Here is a 16,653-nt window from a genome sequence, read left to right on the forward strand (position 1 = left end):
TTGGTTGATAAGTGGGTGAATCCTGAAAATCACGCTTACCTTGTGGCTGAAAGGCCACGACTCAGGGGAATCTATGCCGTCAAAGTCACCTGGGGATTGCACCCGGCCTGAGCCACACCAGCGGAAACCATGCTGGATTTTGGTATTGGCGAGACTAGAACCGTTGACCTTTACTTATGGAGCGCCTTAACAACACGCTCCTTCACCGACTGTTCTAAATCTCTTTGATAATTTAAGATATTAAATTAATAATTATTAATCTAGAATATTTAATTATTTAATGGAGACACTTAGAATTAGTATGTCGTTGTAAAAGATATGGCTCTACCAATGTGTTGTATCGTATGCTCTAATTTAGGAGAATTGCTAGTAAGTTGTTTGAATAGATTTTATTGTAAGTGGACACTTGTTATTGCATAAGTGATCCATAATAAGATGTAGTTAGGACATTTTATAAATAGCTCATTGCAAGAGTGTTTGGTTGTTTCAGTATAAACTCTTGCCAAAATCAATATGTAATTTATTTTTCTGATTAATAAAATTACGTGTCCGAGGGAACTTCTGCTATTATTTTTTTTACAACTTCATGTACATATGTTCGAAAAATACATTTGAAAATAGTAACTAAAAGAGGAAAATAACAAAATTACAAAACTGGAAAAATAGGCCTCAAGGATTCCTCTGTAATTTCGAAACCATGACACATGTTGCAAAAATGAGGGAGGTTTTTGTAAATCATTCCATTCCCAACAATTTTTTTTTTTTTTTTTTTTTATTTTAATTCATCACCCCATTTTTGAAATCTATGTTTTAACATAGTGACTAAAAGATGAAAAATGTTGGAACTTCCATTTTAGGGCAAATTGTCGTTATAGGGTTTAATTTAAAATCTCTCTCGTAGGTTTGAAAAACATGAAAAATCTCATATAAAGGTTTAATAAGGGTAAAAGTTCTTTAAAAATGGTTTGGGCACTTGAAAATTAGTTTGGAAACTCATATTTTTAAATTTTCTATGAGCACTACGAAATATTTTTGTAGCGCCACCTGGAGACTTCTGATAAGTTGATTTTGCTGCAAAAAGTTAGGGAACACTTAGGATTAGGTGAAATAACTATTTATACATGTTCCTAATCTTATGTTACATTTCAAAAAAAAAACATAAGCCATTGTATAAATTGTTGCACAATGAACTGAAAATCATAACCTTTGGACCTTTAGGAAAGGTACAAACTTTGGTGCTAACAACTGGCTCCAATGGGGATACTATCTCCACATGAGGAAGTAAATAACACGCTAGCCATTTGCATGATCCATTAGGTGACTCCCAACTCTTTTGTGAAACTTGCAATCTGATTCCTACTCTGAAATTGGAACCACTATACACACGGAAATGGACAATTTCACATGACAAACTTAAAACTAAATGTTGAAGTCTAAAAAACAAACTGAAACAAATTCTTGTCCCAACATGATTATTGCAAACTACTTCCTACTTTCTCTTGTTGAGAACAACTTTTGAATCAAGTATTTACATATTTCCAATGTAGTCAATCAAGCAAATGATTATTTGATTTATTTTTACTCTCACATGCTTAAAAAAGAAAGAAAAAAATAAAAATTGGCAAATCAAATTACAAATTGGCATAATTTGTAAATAATAAAAAAAACCATTTTTGTTGATGATTCCAACAGATTTTCCAAAGGATCTTTAAAATCATGGAGGATCTGCTCTTGCTGATGAGCACAAGTGAAAAGAAAAACTTCATCCTTTAATGTTTTTTGTTTAATGTTTTTACTAGAAACTCATGCTTATTTTGAGATGGAATAATAATAGTTTTCTTGATTATTTCTTCATTCACATCATTCACAAAAAATGTTCTGAATGCTCATGGACAACTTCAAATGAAGCAATCACTACTTCTATAATTGATTCCTCATGTGGCTCAGATATTTCTGAAAAATGACTTTTCAAGTGCTTCAATAGGAACAATATGATTTTGAATTTGAAAAGAATTAAGGAAAACAACTTCTTGGATATCATTTCCTTGCACATGTGGGTAATTTTCATCATGAAATAGTTAATTTCCTAATGTTTTCAGTTTTCAATTTTTTTTTTTTACAAGCTTCTTCTTAAAGTAGAGATTCTTGAAAATTTTCATGCTTGTATTCATCATTTAAAATTTTCAAAACTAATTGGATCTCCTTAAGATTTAGGGAAGGAAAATGAATAATAGTGTTCTTCTCTTTCTCATCTATAATCAAGGGGCGAAACAAAGAATATTGAGAATTCTCTTAGATGTCATGGTTAGCCTCTACTATTTCCCATTTAGATGAATATTCACAAAGGGCTTCTCTAATTTACTCATCCATAACCACCTCATCACCATAAATATATTTTAAATATTGAACACAATCTTCGCAACATTCACAACAGTTTTAAAACAATGAAAAAGAAGAATGAGATTCCTCATAATATTGAAAGAATGTTGTGTGAAAATCTTTAAGAGAGTATAAACTATCACGTTGTAGCCTTTCATGCCATGATCTAACCTTTTCTTTTAAGGTATCCATAAGCATCTTCATTAAACAATCCTCATGATACTTAATCCCAAGCTTATATATATGTCTATGAAACAAAATCAAAATTCAAAACTGCATAATCTCCTTCCTATTCATTGAAATTTGGTAGGTATGTTTTCCAGTCTATGCAGGGAAAATGGTTTGCAAAAAAAAAGAATATGTGAGGAATTCATAGGAGAATACTTTATAGATCTGTAAGCCTCCATGGAAGCCATCTTCGTATTGTGGAGTCGCCGGTGACACTTCAAATTTTGGATCTCACTGACACTGGAATCTCCAATGACACATTAAATTCTGGATCTCGCTGACAATGGAGTCGCCAGGTGAAACCTCTCTCGTGTCTAATTTATGTTCACCATAAAAAATCAGATCTAAACAATATCCCTAGTATGGTCACCAAGATGTTATCACTAAGAAAGTTTCTTGGTTGTAAAAATAACTTCTTAAGGTCACCTTTTCAAACCAATCTTGTGGATTGAAATCTGGCCCCTTCAATCAAGAGATGGCTCTCTTTAACAACCTAATCACTAAGCTTATCAATTGGTTGTGTCTTCAAACAATTGCTAGATCTTCAGTAGGGTTGCGGTGAAAATAGAGTATGGTTGGAATGAAGAAATCAATCCATTGGGCAATGGGGTCAACAAATCAAGTTTTTAGATGCAATTACCAATATATTGACTATATGAATCAAGAGGAAAAAAAAGGAAAGGTAGATGGTAAACTGTAGACATATCAAACATCATCTGAATGGTAGTAGAAGGAGATAACAATCCACTATAGCAGGGCATGAAACGTGAATCCTAAAAGTTTTAGAAGAGAAAGTGTAGATGTCTAAAACATATGAACCATAGCATTAAATTAATCAATTTTTGTGACATAATCTCATTTAAACATCAGAAGATAAAATATAAACTGACATCACATAGAAAGGAAACTATCACAAAAGAGAACAGACTGAGTACACCATCACGAGAATCTGTTTATGAGTGATCATAATATTCTAGTTTTCTTGGCACTTGAAAGGATGAATAATATGATCACACACACAAAAAAAAATACTACTTTGTTTCGAAGTCCAACCCTTGGACCTTCCTTTTCATACATTATATAGAAACATACAAAATTTGAGACCCATAATGTTTGGGAAAGTATTAATTACAATAACCATCAAGATCCAAAAGAAATAGATCTTAAAAACCTCTTCAACCATCTTTAGTGTGATCCTCAAGTCGAATCTGATAAGGTGGCCTTTAGCTATTGACTTAGCATTTTTATAGGAGACAAATTTTCGAAAAAACTGGAAAATTTATAAAAATAGGCTTCAAAGAGGCATTTAGATCTCCCAAATTGTGATATCAATGTTAAAACAGAAAGACATTTTTTAAAATAAGCTCATTCCCCAAAAATATTCTTTAAAATTTTTAAAAATCATTTCCATATTCTCAAAAATTGTGCCCAAATTAGATGACTAAAACGGGAAATATAAAATATTTAAACCCTAGAAAATAGATTGCAAATATTCCTTCATAACCTTCAAACCATGATAGCCTGGTAAAAATTGAGAGAGGATTTTTTAAATTGTGATGGTACCAACAAAACACTTTTTTTTTACAACATCATCTCCATATGTCCGGAAACTGTATTTGAACATAGTGACTAAAACAGGAAAATAACATAATTACAAAATATGGAAAAATAGGCCTCAAATATTCCTCTGACACATGTTATAAAACTTAAGGAGTTTCTTTGTAAATAATCTTGTTCCCAAAAAAAACCTCTATTTTTCTTTTTGAAATTCATCGCCACCTATTTGAAATCTGTGTTTGAACATAGTGACTAAGACATAAAAATGTTGGTAACTGCCATTTTAGGGCAAACCACCCTTTTAGAGTTTAATTTAGAATCCCTCTCTTAGGCTTGAAAACTATGACTAATGTCACATCAAGGTTTAATAAGGGTAAATCTTCTTGAAAAATGGTTTGGGCACTTGAAAAGCAGTTTGGAAACTCATATTTTTAAACTTGCTATGGATGTTAAGAAATATTTTTGTAGTGTCACTTGTAGACTTTCGATAACTTGATTTTGTTGCAAAAACTTAAGTAACACTTAGGATTAGGTGACATAAATTTTTATAAATGTTCCTAAGATTATGTTACATTTCCACAAAAAAAAATCATAGGCCATTACATAACCCCTTGCACAATGAATTGATAATCATAACCTTTGGAATTTTAAGAAAGGTACAAACTTTGGTCCTAACACATCCCCCCTATCCCCCTCTTGGATCCTATGCACACCCCCATCGAGGAATATATAAATTCAATTAATAATATCAGTGAATTAAGATTCTTATATGAATACCTTCTACTATTTCAACCATAGTATTTCTATATTTCGCTTCACTAGGTACATTTGGTGATTTTTCTTGAGGAGAGACCAAGTGTCCATTTCCCTCCATTTTCATGTGTAGAAACTTCTATATATTATCAACCTTGGCTTTCATTAAGCTAACCAAATCTTCTCTTTCCATGTACTTCACTTCCTAAGACCACATATGAATTTTCATCCCCTTTCCTATTTTTCTCAAATACCAACTTTGGACCATCATCTCTACCTTGTGTCTTGTCTAATCTTGTTCTTCCAATTGTAGGTTGTTTTCCCACATTTAGTGCTAGTTAGTCCAATCTAGGGTCACTATGGTCACCTCTCATTAGTTTTCTACAACACTTCTCATACTATAACCTACATATGCTATATAATCTCTACCCACTTGTACACTACACAATGTTGATTTCTACATTTATCCATGGAAAGTTGATAATACAAATTCATTGTTGCATTCTTAATTGGATTCAAGCCACTCTTTGATGTCTAGGTTCACCCAAATGTGAACCAATTTGAAGGTGTGAAAACTTGAATGAGAAAGGAAAGGGACAATAAATACCAAAGCATATCACGATAAAATTGGATTTCTTATATCCAATTCTTAAATAAGTCCTCCATCATCATCTTTACATATGAAAATTAGAATGAATAGAAAAAAAAGTTTAAGGGTGTACTCTAATAGATGTTTTGGCCCTTTTCTAGGAAGCTTTCATGGTCCATTTTTTCATAAATGGAGTAGGTATTTTTTAGAATTGTAATTTTGAGTTGTGTAATTGTTGGAAATACTGAGAGGCGGGGTGAATCAATATTTCTTTTCAATTGTTATTTTTATCACCAAAAATGTTTATATATGGAACACATAAATAGATAGCTGGAATAAATGCTTTTATTAATATAATCTGTGCAATGAAATAGATACAATATATAAATTGTTGCAATTAGTTTCCAAGCACCAACTTGGACGTTTCTGAGGCTCCAACCTCCAGAGCACCAACTCCGTTTTTCCAAGGCAACAGTCCTGGACTTAGGAGCACCAACTCCCAAGGACTCCAATCCTTTTAGTTCTGAGGCTCCAACCCTTTATTATAAACTGTTAGAATCTGTATTGCTATAGTTCTCTACTCCCAAGCCTGCTGAGCATATGCTTCACTTCTGTTCTCCTGCTTCTCCAGCCTCTGCCTCAACTTCAGCTTCCTCTTACTCTGATTATTCAAACGCACACCACACTTTCCTTGTTTTTCCTGTTTTATGTATTCTTGATGCCTTTGACTGTTGGTTTCCGCTTTCCGTTGGATCTTCAGCTTCCTCAACGCTTGCTTCAGCTTCCTCTGCGCTTGCTTGCCTCTTCAGCTTCCTGATTCTTCATGTCACTTTGGCTTCCTCTGCACTGGCTTGTCCTTCGACTTCCTGGCTTTCGGCTTCCTCTATCTCTTTCAGTTCAACAACACTCTAGGGACACGTAAATTCATAAGAGAGGACGGAAATACACAAAGAAAACATGTTGCATATTAAAAATTCTAACAAAGCCCCTTTTTCAATAATAACAGGCATACACAGGACTTTATTGTTTTACGGAGAGACTGTACAAATCAGGAGGCCCCACCTGCCACATCACCATCGCAATCGCAATCACGATTGTTCTGGCTGATTGAAATATCGGAACTGTTATTATAATCTTTTGGCCTAAAAAACCCCGAGCAATACAAATATTGAAATACACAGAAATATATGAAAAAACTCGACCGAAATGCTTAAGGGTGGACTTCAAAATCATTACACCCACATCTATAACTTCATCAAGTTCGTTGTGTAATCGCAATTGATAGTCGCAGCTTCTGGAAGTCTTGTATAAGTCCGATGGCCGATGGCATATTCTCCTGTGGATGTGATATAGCATTAAGTCAAACTGTAATGTTGCATCGGGTCCGCAACATATATCGTAATCAACGCTTTCAGGAGTGACAACCCTTTATATATTGTAATATGCGAGTATCGATAAGCGGATGCGATATAACAATCGACCATTGCATAATGTTGTAGACTTTAGGGTAAGCGACCATTTTAAAGTTTAATTTAGAATCCCTCTTTTAGGCTTGAAAACTCTGACTAATGTCATATCAAGGTTTAATAAGGGTAAATCTTCTTGAAAAATGGTTTGCACACTTGAAAAGTAGTTTGGAAACTCATATTTTGAAACTTGCTATGGGTTTTAAGAAATATTTTTGTAGTGTCACTTGTAGACTTTTGATAAGTTGATTTTGTTGCAAAAACTCAAGTAACAATTAGCATTAGGTGAAATAATTTTTTATAAATGTTCCCAATATTATGTTACATTTCCAAAAAAAAAAAATCATAGCCCATTGCATAACCCCTTACACAATGAATTGACAATCATAACCTTTAGACTTTTAGGAAAGGTACAACCTTTGGTGCTAACACCTCCCCCCTATCCCCCTCTTGGATCCTATGCACACCCCCATCGAGGAATATATAAATTCAATTAATAATATGAGTTAATTAAGATTCTTATATGAATACCTTCTACAATCTCAACCATAATATTTCTATATTTCTCTTCACTAGGTACATTTGGTGAGTTTTCTTGAGGAGAGACCAAGTGTCCATTTCCCTCCATTTTCGTGCATAGAAACTTCTATTTATTATCAACCTTGGCTTTCATTAAGCTAACCAACTCTTCTCTTTCCATGTACTTCACTTCCTAAGACCACATATGAATTTTCATCCCCTTACGTATTTTTCTAAAATACCAAATTTGGACCACCATGTCTACCTTGTGTTTTATCTATTCTTGTTGTTCCAATTGTAGGTTGTTTTCCCACATTTAGTGCTAGTTACTCCAATGTAGGTTCACTATGGCCACCTCTCATTATTGTTCTACAAGACTCTTCCCATACTATAACCTACATAAGTGTTGGAAATAATACTGAGAGGGGGGGTGAATCAGTATTATCTAGCAATTTAATAAATCTTCCTTATTTGATCTTTGAATTATTTTTGCATGTCAGTACCATAAAATAATGAGCATGAACAAAGAAAACAGATAGTCACACCAAAGAACACAAGATGTAAGGTGGAAACCCAATGTGGGTGAAAACCACCTGCTGCAATATGTCTCTATCTTCTTTCAAATTAGAAACTTCTTTTACAGTGATTTTGTACTGGTGCAGTCCTTTACCAGTACGCAGGCTGCAACCTGCAGAGAGCTACAACTCTCTCTCTCTCTCTCGTTTTCCAGTCTACTCCTGGAAGGGAGCTACAACCCCCTACTTCTTTTCATAAAGCATCAGATGATCAACAAGTACATAACAGTTACAGACCACTACAGATATCAGATCAGCAATAACAGAACTAACCCAGAACACCTTATCAACAGAGAAATTCAATCAACAAAACATCTTAAGACAGAGACGCAGTTTTTCCTTCTGTGGCCTGCGACCAGACGCAGTTAACCTTCTGCTACTCTGCATCCACACGCAGATATCCTTCTGCTGCGCTGCGTGCCCACGCACTGTTCCTTTAACTGCTCTGCGTTCTGTTGCTTCAGGGACGCATCCAGAAACACTATCGCGCCGCGTCTTTTGCTACAGGGTCGCACCCAAAAACACTATCGCGTCGCGTCCTTTTGCTTCAGAGACGCACCTGAACCTTGATCGCTCTGCGTCCCCACGCAGATCTACAGTCACTGAGCGGCGTCCCAGACGCACCTGAACTTCGTCTGCCCTGCGTCCCCACGCAGATCTCCAGATTCTGTACTGCGTCCCGGCGCGCTTTCCTTTCACTGTACCTGCGTCCCTTCGGGTATGAATGATTTCAAGACCTTAAGTGTAACCCAAACAGTCAAATCTATAGATCTGATCTTGTGCCAAAGAGATCTCAGTCCTTCACTAGATTCGCCTTTTAGATCTAGACCAGATCTCACCCAATAAGATATTCAACCAAAGACATATCAAACCAAATGATCTCCTTTGCTTTATATAGGCAAGCTCCTCCTCAAAACATGGAACAATACCATGAGCCGACACCATAATAACACAATACCGTCGGCTGGATACCAAGAGTAAAACACAAGAAACCCCCACGTGGGCTTTTCTCTGCCTAGAAATGTGTGCACTGGGTGGACGCACCTCCTGAATGGCTGGCCTGCGACTCTGGACGCGGTCCCTGCATGGTGTACCTACGGGTACGCACCTTCTGAACTGATATCCTGCGTCTTTCTTAATTTTTCATAAATTGAGAGCCTTGTCATGGGAGTTGCCATCAAGTACAACATCTGAAACATATAGCCATACCAGAAAACATAATGCCAACAATCTCCCCCTTTGGACTTGATGGCAACCTTACAAACTTCAGCTTCATTCTCCCCCTTTGACATCAAGGGCAAAGGGGTATTCTCCCCCTAAGATCATGCTCCCCCTGAACCAGATCTGTAACAAAGAACCATAATCCTCCATGAAAGAGATAGAGACATATTGCAGCTAATTCCAAGATCTCCTTCTGACCATCCATAATGCCAACAATGCATTATATGCTCCCCCTGAACCTGTACCATCAATCAGAAAAGGTTCAACAATAATATGATGCATCAACAACCCCCAGCTTTTGCCTGAGGTACTCAAAAGTGTCCCTGGGCAATGGTTTTGTGAGAATATCAGCAACTTGTTCCTTAAAAGGAACATACTCCAACTTGACCTTCTGTTCAAGCACTTGTTCCCGGAGAAAATGATACTTGATTGGTATGTGCTTGGTTTTTGAATGCATAACCGGATTCTTTGAGATGCTGATTGCACTTGTGTTATCACATAAGATGGGGATAGGTGGCGTACAAGTGATTTGAAAATCCTGCAAAGTCTGCATCATCCAAAGAAGTTGGGTGCAACAAGATGCAGCAGCAACATATTCTGCTTCAGCTGTAGACAAGGCAATCGAACTCTGTTTCTTGCTGAACCAAGATACCAGTCTGGAACCCATAAAGAACACACCACCACTTGTGCTTTTCCTGTCATCCACGCTTCCGGCCCAATCTGCATCTGTATAAGCATGAAGAGTAAGATCTGTATCTCTAGGATACCATAAGCCATAATTTTGAGTCCCTTGAAGATATTTGAAAATTCTCTTCACTGCCTGAAGATGAGTCTCCTTCGGATTTGCCTGAAATCTTCCAACTATTCCAACTGCATGCATGATGTCTGGTCGGGTACCTGTCAAATATAGTAAACTTCCAATCATAGATCTGTAGGTTGGTTGATGTACTGCTGCAGATTCATCATTTGCACTGAGACTACATCCTGTGACCATGGGTGTACATACTGGTTTTGCATCTTCCATGCCATATTTCTTCAAAATCTGTTTGAGATACTTGGTTTGAGATAAAAAGATTCCTCCTTCTTTTTGTTGGATTTGCAAACCAAGGAAATATGTCAGTTCTCCTAGCAAGGACATTTCAAATTCTTTCTGCATGACCGAGGCAAAGCTTTGACTCATAGCTTCTTCATTGCTGCCAAAAATAATGTCATCTACATACACAACAAGTATTAGCAATTTGTCATTTTCAACTTTTATATACAGATTGCTATCTGCTGAACCTTTTGAAAAACCTTGTTGATGAAGATATTTGTCCAACCGGTAGTACCAAGCCCTTGGAGCTTGTTTGAGACCATAGAGAGCCTTTTTCAATCTGCATACAAGATTTGGATCATTTCCAAGGATGAACCCATCTGGCTGTTCAATGTACACTTCTTCTTCCAAGTCTCCATTCAGAAAGGCTGATTTCACGTCCATTTGAAATACTTTGAAGTTTTGAAAACTTGAGAGAGCAAGGAACATTCGGATGGCCTCAAGTCTTGCAACAGGAGCAAAAGTTTCTTCAAAGTCTATTCCTTCTTGCTGCGCATACCCTTTACAAACAAGTCTGGCTTTGTTTCTAATTACTTCTCCATTTTCATTCAATTTATTTTTGAAGACCCATTTTGTTCCGATAACATTCTTATCCTTTGGTCTAGGAACCAGCTCCCAAGTGTTGTTCTTTTCGATTTGCTCAAGTTCTTCATCCATTGCTTTCACCCAACATTCATCTTTGCATGCTTCTTTCACATTTTGTGGTTCAGTAGAGGAGAGTAATGCCAAATAGCTTGAGGCTTCTGCAACTGTTCTTCTTGTTTGTACACCTGCTTCTTTCTGCCCCACAATCTGAGATTCTGGATGATTCTTCTGAACATATCTGGATGGAGTCTTTTCTTCTATTCTTGTTTGCTCTTCTGGCTCTTCTTGAGGTTCTTCTTCTTCATCATTTTGTCTTTGAGGGTAGCCTTCATCTTCTTCGATGTCTTCATGATGGACTTGCCTAGGAATGTATCCCTTCTCATCAACCACTACATCAATGCTGTCAACAATTCTGCCAAGTCTTTTATTGTAGCACTTGTATGCTTTGCTATGTGGAGAGTAACCAAGAAGAATGCCTTCATCTGCCCTAGGTTCAAGTTTGCCAAGCTGCTCATCAGTATTCTTGATATAGCATTTGCTCCCAAAGATTTTGAAGTGCTTTACCGAAGGAGTCCTGCCACTCCAAAGCTCATGAGGAGTTTGAGTGCTGTTCACACCCGACATTTGTTTTGTTGAGAATAACAACCGCAGCATGTGCAGCTTCACCCCAGAAAGTTGCGGGAGTTCCTGATTCATCAAGCATAGCACGAGCCATTTGTTGGATTGTTCTGTTCATTCTTTCAACAACTCCATTTTGCTGAGGAGTTCTAGCTGTAGAGAATTCTCTCCTTATCCCATGTTCATCACAGAAATCGAAAAATTCATTTGAAGTAAATTCCCCACCTCTGTCGGATCTGAGGCACTTAATTTTGTGACCTGATTCATTTTCAACCAAGGCTTTGAAGGATTTGAATTTTTCGAATGCTTCATCTTTGTGCTTCATAAGTCCTAACCAGACAAACCTGGAGAAATCGTCAATAAATAATATCAAGTATTCCTCTCCTCTAGGTGTTCTTTTCCTGAATGGACCACATGTATCTGTATGTACTAGCTCAAGAGGCATGCTAGCTGATCCTTCTTTCTCTGGAAAGTTAGTTCTGGTTTGTTTTCCAAACTGACATGATCTGCATATGGTGTTGTCAGGAATTTTGATATCTGGAAGATCGCGAACTGCCTGATATTTGCATGCTTTCCTTATTTGTGAGAAGCTTAGATGTCCCAACCTTCGATGCCATAACCAGTGCTCTTCATCCTTGCTCAGATAGCATTGTTGTTGTCCTTCTTCAAATATGTACAGATTATTTGGAGTTCTTTTGCCTTTGAGTACTGTTTTACCTGTATCAAGATCACGAACAAGACATCCATTCGATCTGAAAATAACCTCGGTTCTTTGATCACACATCTGGCTGACACTTAGAAGATTATGCTTCAATCCATCAACATACAAAACATTTCCAGCTTTGACCTTTTCTTTTAACTGAGCAATCCCTTTTCCTTTTATAGTTGCAGGAGTATCATTTCCAAAAGAGACTTTCTTTCCCTTTTCTAGAGCAGAATAAGATTCAAGTTTTTCTTTATCACCTGTCATATGCTTCGAACATCCACTGTCAATGTACCATAGATTTCCCTGTCCCTTTGCATAAAATGCTATTCCACATCTTTCTGTTTGAGGTTCCTTTATTCTCCATGTTTTGGTGCTTGAGGCTTGCTCCTTTTTCTGCTGAAACCTGCTCCTGCATTCAGATTCTTCATGACCAAAATTATTGCAAATAGAACATTCGACTTCATTTTCAAGAACCAAAAAGTTGTTATAGGTCCTTTTTGTAATCCCTGTCATACTTCTTTGTTTTTGAGGTTCCCTAGTCATGATTGTTTTATATGCAACACATTGAGCTGCTTTGTGACCAAAGTTATGACAAGAAAAGCATTGTCCATTGAAGAAACTTCTGCGGTTATCGAATCTACCAGCCGACTGATTGTAATTTCTATTTTCATCTATTCTTGGACCAAATTGAGAAGATTTTACCTGTGGCTGGTTCACCCTTAAGATGGATTGCCCTTGATAGTTTCTGTTTGTAATTCGTCCCTGCTTTACCTGATGATCTTCATTGTTCTTTTGCTCATTTCTTCTTGCTGCATCAAGATAACTCTTTGAGGTGGATGCTTGAGAGGTTTCTCCATTGTAGCCCAGACCTGTCTTGTTTAGAGGAGACCGCTGCACATTGATAATCTTATCCAAGGTTTCGGATCCTTTGACAAACTTAAGATTAATAGCTTTTGTTTTCTCAATCTCTTTTCTAAGACCAACAATTTCTCCTTCTAGTTTTTCAAGATGTTTTTCCTTTTCATCAATTTGAAATTGTAGAGTATCAATGATCACATTCTTTTCTTCTATACATCTCTTGAGTCTAGTGATTTCATCATAAAGGTTATCCACATCTATAGCATCCATATAATCATCATCTTCAAATGCCATTAATAACTTATATTCATTACCTCGTTCATCTTCATCACTGTTTGATAGACCATCACTATCCTCATGGGTGTAGTAGCTTTTCTTATTTGCACTTTGTTTCTTGTTCCATCTAGCAGGTTCCTTTCCTTTATCCTTATAAGGACATTTTGCAGCATAATGACCTACTTTTCCACAAGCAAAGCATTTGAAAGGTAGCTTACCTCTGAACCTTCCAGAACCCCTTTGAAGATTTCTGACAAAATTGGATTCTTCTTCTTCTTCTTCTGGAACATGGCTTGCTTCATAGTAATCTTCCTTGCCTGATGCCTTGAAAGCAGCTTCCCTTCTGTCTGATGGACCTCCCTTTCTCATTTCATAAGCAGTTAGAATTCCATGTAGCTGAGACATAGTGAGAACTCAGAGATTTTCCTTTTCTTCTATTGCAGATACTTTAGATTCAAACTTGGGGGATAATGATCTTAGAATCTTTTCAACTACTATAGCCTCTTTTATTTCTTCACCCAAAATTTTCATACAATTAACAATCTCATCTACCCGAAGAAAATAATTAGCCACACTTTCATCATTATACATCTTGAGAGTCTCATACTAAATCCTGAGAGTTTGAAGTTTAGCTCGCTTTACCTGTTCATCTCCTTCATAGCTCGTGACCATTTTGTCCCATATCTCTTTTGCTGATTTGAAGTGCATTACCTTCATGAATTCTGTTTGGTATATACTTCCTAATAGAGTACTGACTGCTTTTGCATTTATTTCATACTTCTTTTTCTCAGCTGGATCTGTAGGAGTAGCTGAAGGAAAAGCATAGCCTGTTTCTACAATGTCCCAAACTTTTGTACCAAGAGATTGAAGATATGCAGTAACTCTTACCTTCCAATAATTGAAGTTTGTCCCATCAAAAACCGGTGGCCTGATTGATGCTTCTCTCTCATAGTTGCTCATGATGAACGATCTACCTTCAAGCGATCAAGCTTCTCTGAAGGACCTGCTCTGATACCAATTGTTAGAAATAATACTGAGAGGGGGGGTGAATCAGTATTATCTAGCAATTTAATAAATCTTCCTTATTTGATCTTTGAATTATTTTTGCATGTCAGTACCATAAAATAATGAGCATGAACAAAGAAAACAGATAGTCACACCAAAGAACACAAGATGTAAGGTGGAAACCCAATGTGGGTGAAAACCACCTGCTGCAATATGTCTCTATCTTCTTTCAAATTAGAAACTTCTTTTACAATGATTTTGTACTGGTGCAGTCCTTTACCAGTACGCAGGCTGCAACCTGCAGAGAGCTACAACTCTCTCTCTCTCTCTCGTTTTCCAGTCTACTCCTGGAAGGGAGCTACAACCCCCTACTTCTTTTCATAAAGCATCAGATGATCAACAAGTACATAACAGTTACAGACCACTACAGATATCAGATCAGCAATAACAGAACTAACCCAGAACACCTTATCAACAGAGAAATTCAATCAACAGAACATCTTAAGACAGAGACGCAGTTTTTCCTTCTGTGGCCTGCGACCAGACGCAGTTAACCTTCTGCTACTCTGCGTCCACACGCATATATCCTTCTGCTGCGCTGCGTGCCCACGCACTGTTCCTTTAACTGCTCTGCGTTCTGTTGCTTCAGGGACGCATCCAAAAACACTATCGCGCCGCGTCTTTTGCTACAGGGTCGCACCCAAAAACACTATCGCGCCGCGTCCTTTTGCTTCAGAGATGCACCTGAACCTTGATCGCTCTGCGTCCCCACGCAGCTCTACAGTCACTGAGCGGCGTCCCAGACGCACCTGAACTTCGTCTGCCCTGCGTCCCCACGCAGATCTCCAGATTCTGAACTGCATCCCGACGCGCTTTCCTTTCACTGTACCTGCGTCCCTTCGGGTATGAATGATTTCAAGACCTTAAGTGTAACCCAAACAGTCAGATCTACAGATCTGATCTTGCGCCAAAGAGATCTCAGTCCTTCAGTAGATTCGCCTTTTAGATCTAGACCAGATCTCACCCAATAAGATATTCAACCAAAGACATATCAAACCAAATGATCTCCTTTGCTTTATATAGGCAAGCTCCTCCTCAAAACATGGAACAATACCACGAGCCGACACCATAATAACACAATACCGTCGGCTGGATACCAAGAGTAAAACACAAGAAACCCCCACGTGGGCTTTTCTCTGCCTAGAAATGTGTGCACTGGGTGGACGCACCTCCTGAATGGCTGGCCTGCGACTCTGGACGCGGTCCCTGCATGGTGTACCTGCGGGTATGCACCTTCTGAACTGATATCCTGCGTCTTTCTTAATTTTTCATAAATTGAGAGCCTTGTCATGGGAGTTGCCATCAAGTACAACATCTGTAACATATAGCCATACCAGAAAACATAATGCCAACAATAAGTTATATAATCTCTACCATCTTGTACACTACACAATGTTGATTTCTACATCTATCCATGGAAAACTCACAATACAAGTTCACCCTTGCATTCTTGATCGTATTCAAGCCACTATTTGATGTCTAGGTTCACCCAAAATTGAACCAATGTGAAGATGTGAAAACTTGAATGAGAAAGGAAAGGGACAATAAATACCAAAGCATATCATGATAAATTTGGATTTCTCATATCCAATTCCTAAATAAGTCCTCCATCATCATCTTGACATATGAAAATTAGAATGAATAGCCAAAATAGTTTAAGGGTGTATTCTAATAGATGTTTTGGCCCTTTTATAGGAAACTTTCATGGTTTATTTTTTCATTAATGGAATAGGTATTTTTTAGAATTGTAATTTTGAGTTGTGTAATCTATAGAATTTGAGTGCCCCATCGATTATTTAGGGGTATTAAATTCATTTATGCATTTAAAAATGGATTTTAAACAAAAAGAAATCACAATCATGCCCAAAAGTTCAATATCAAATTCTGGTGAAATAGGCCAAAATGCTTATGCTCTAGTAGGTTTAAGTCCTCATCCTTTCTCCCATGGGCGTAAATCCATTTGTCAATTATTATAAGGGTACACTAATTACTCATTAATTTGAAGGGAGGGGCATTGGGATAGGTGCCTCCCCCATTTTATATTTATCAAATTTTCCTTGATATGTCTTCCTAGGTTGGCCAAACAATCCACCAACAACTTATGTGTCCTTAAGACATGAAGCAAGGGAGGTGCATTCAATTTGGGTTACCAAATCCATGAATTT

Source organism: Pinus tabuliformis, chromosome 6, assembly GCF_031772625.1.
Source record: "Pinus tabuliformis cultivar Carrire ecotype Pingquan chromosome 6, CPIR1, whole genome shotgun sequence".
NCBI classification, from domain to species: Eukaryota; Viridiplantae; Streptophyta; class Pinopsida; order Pinales; family Pinaceae; genus Pinus; species Pinus tabuliformis.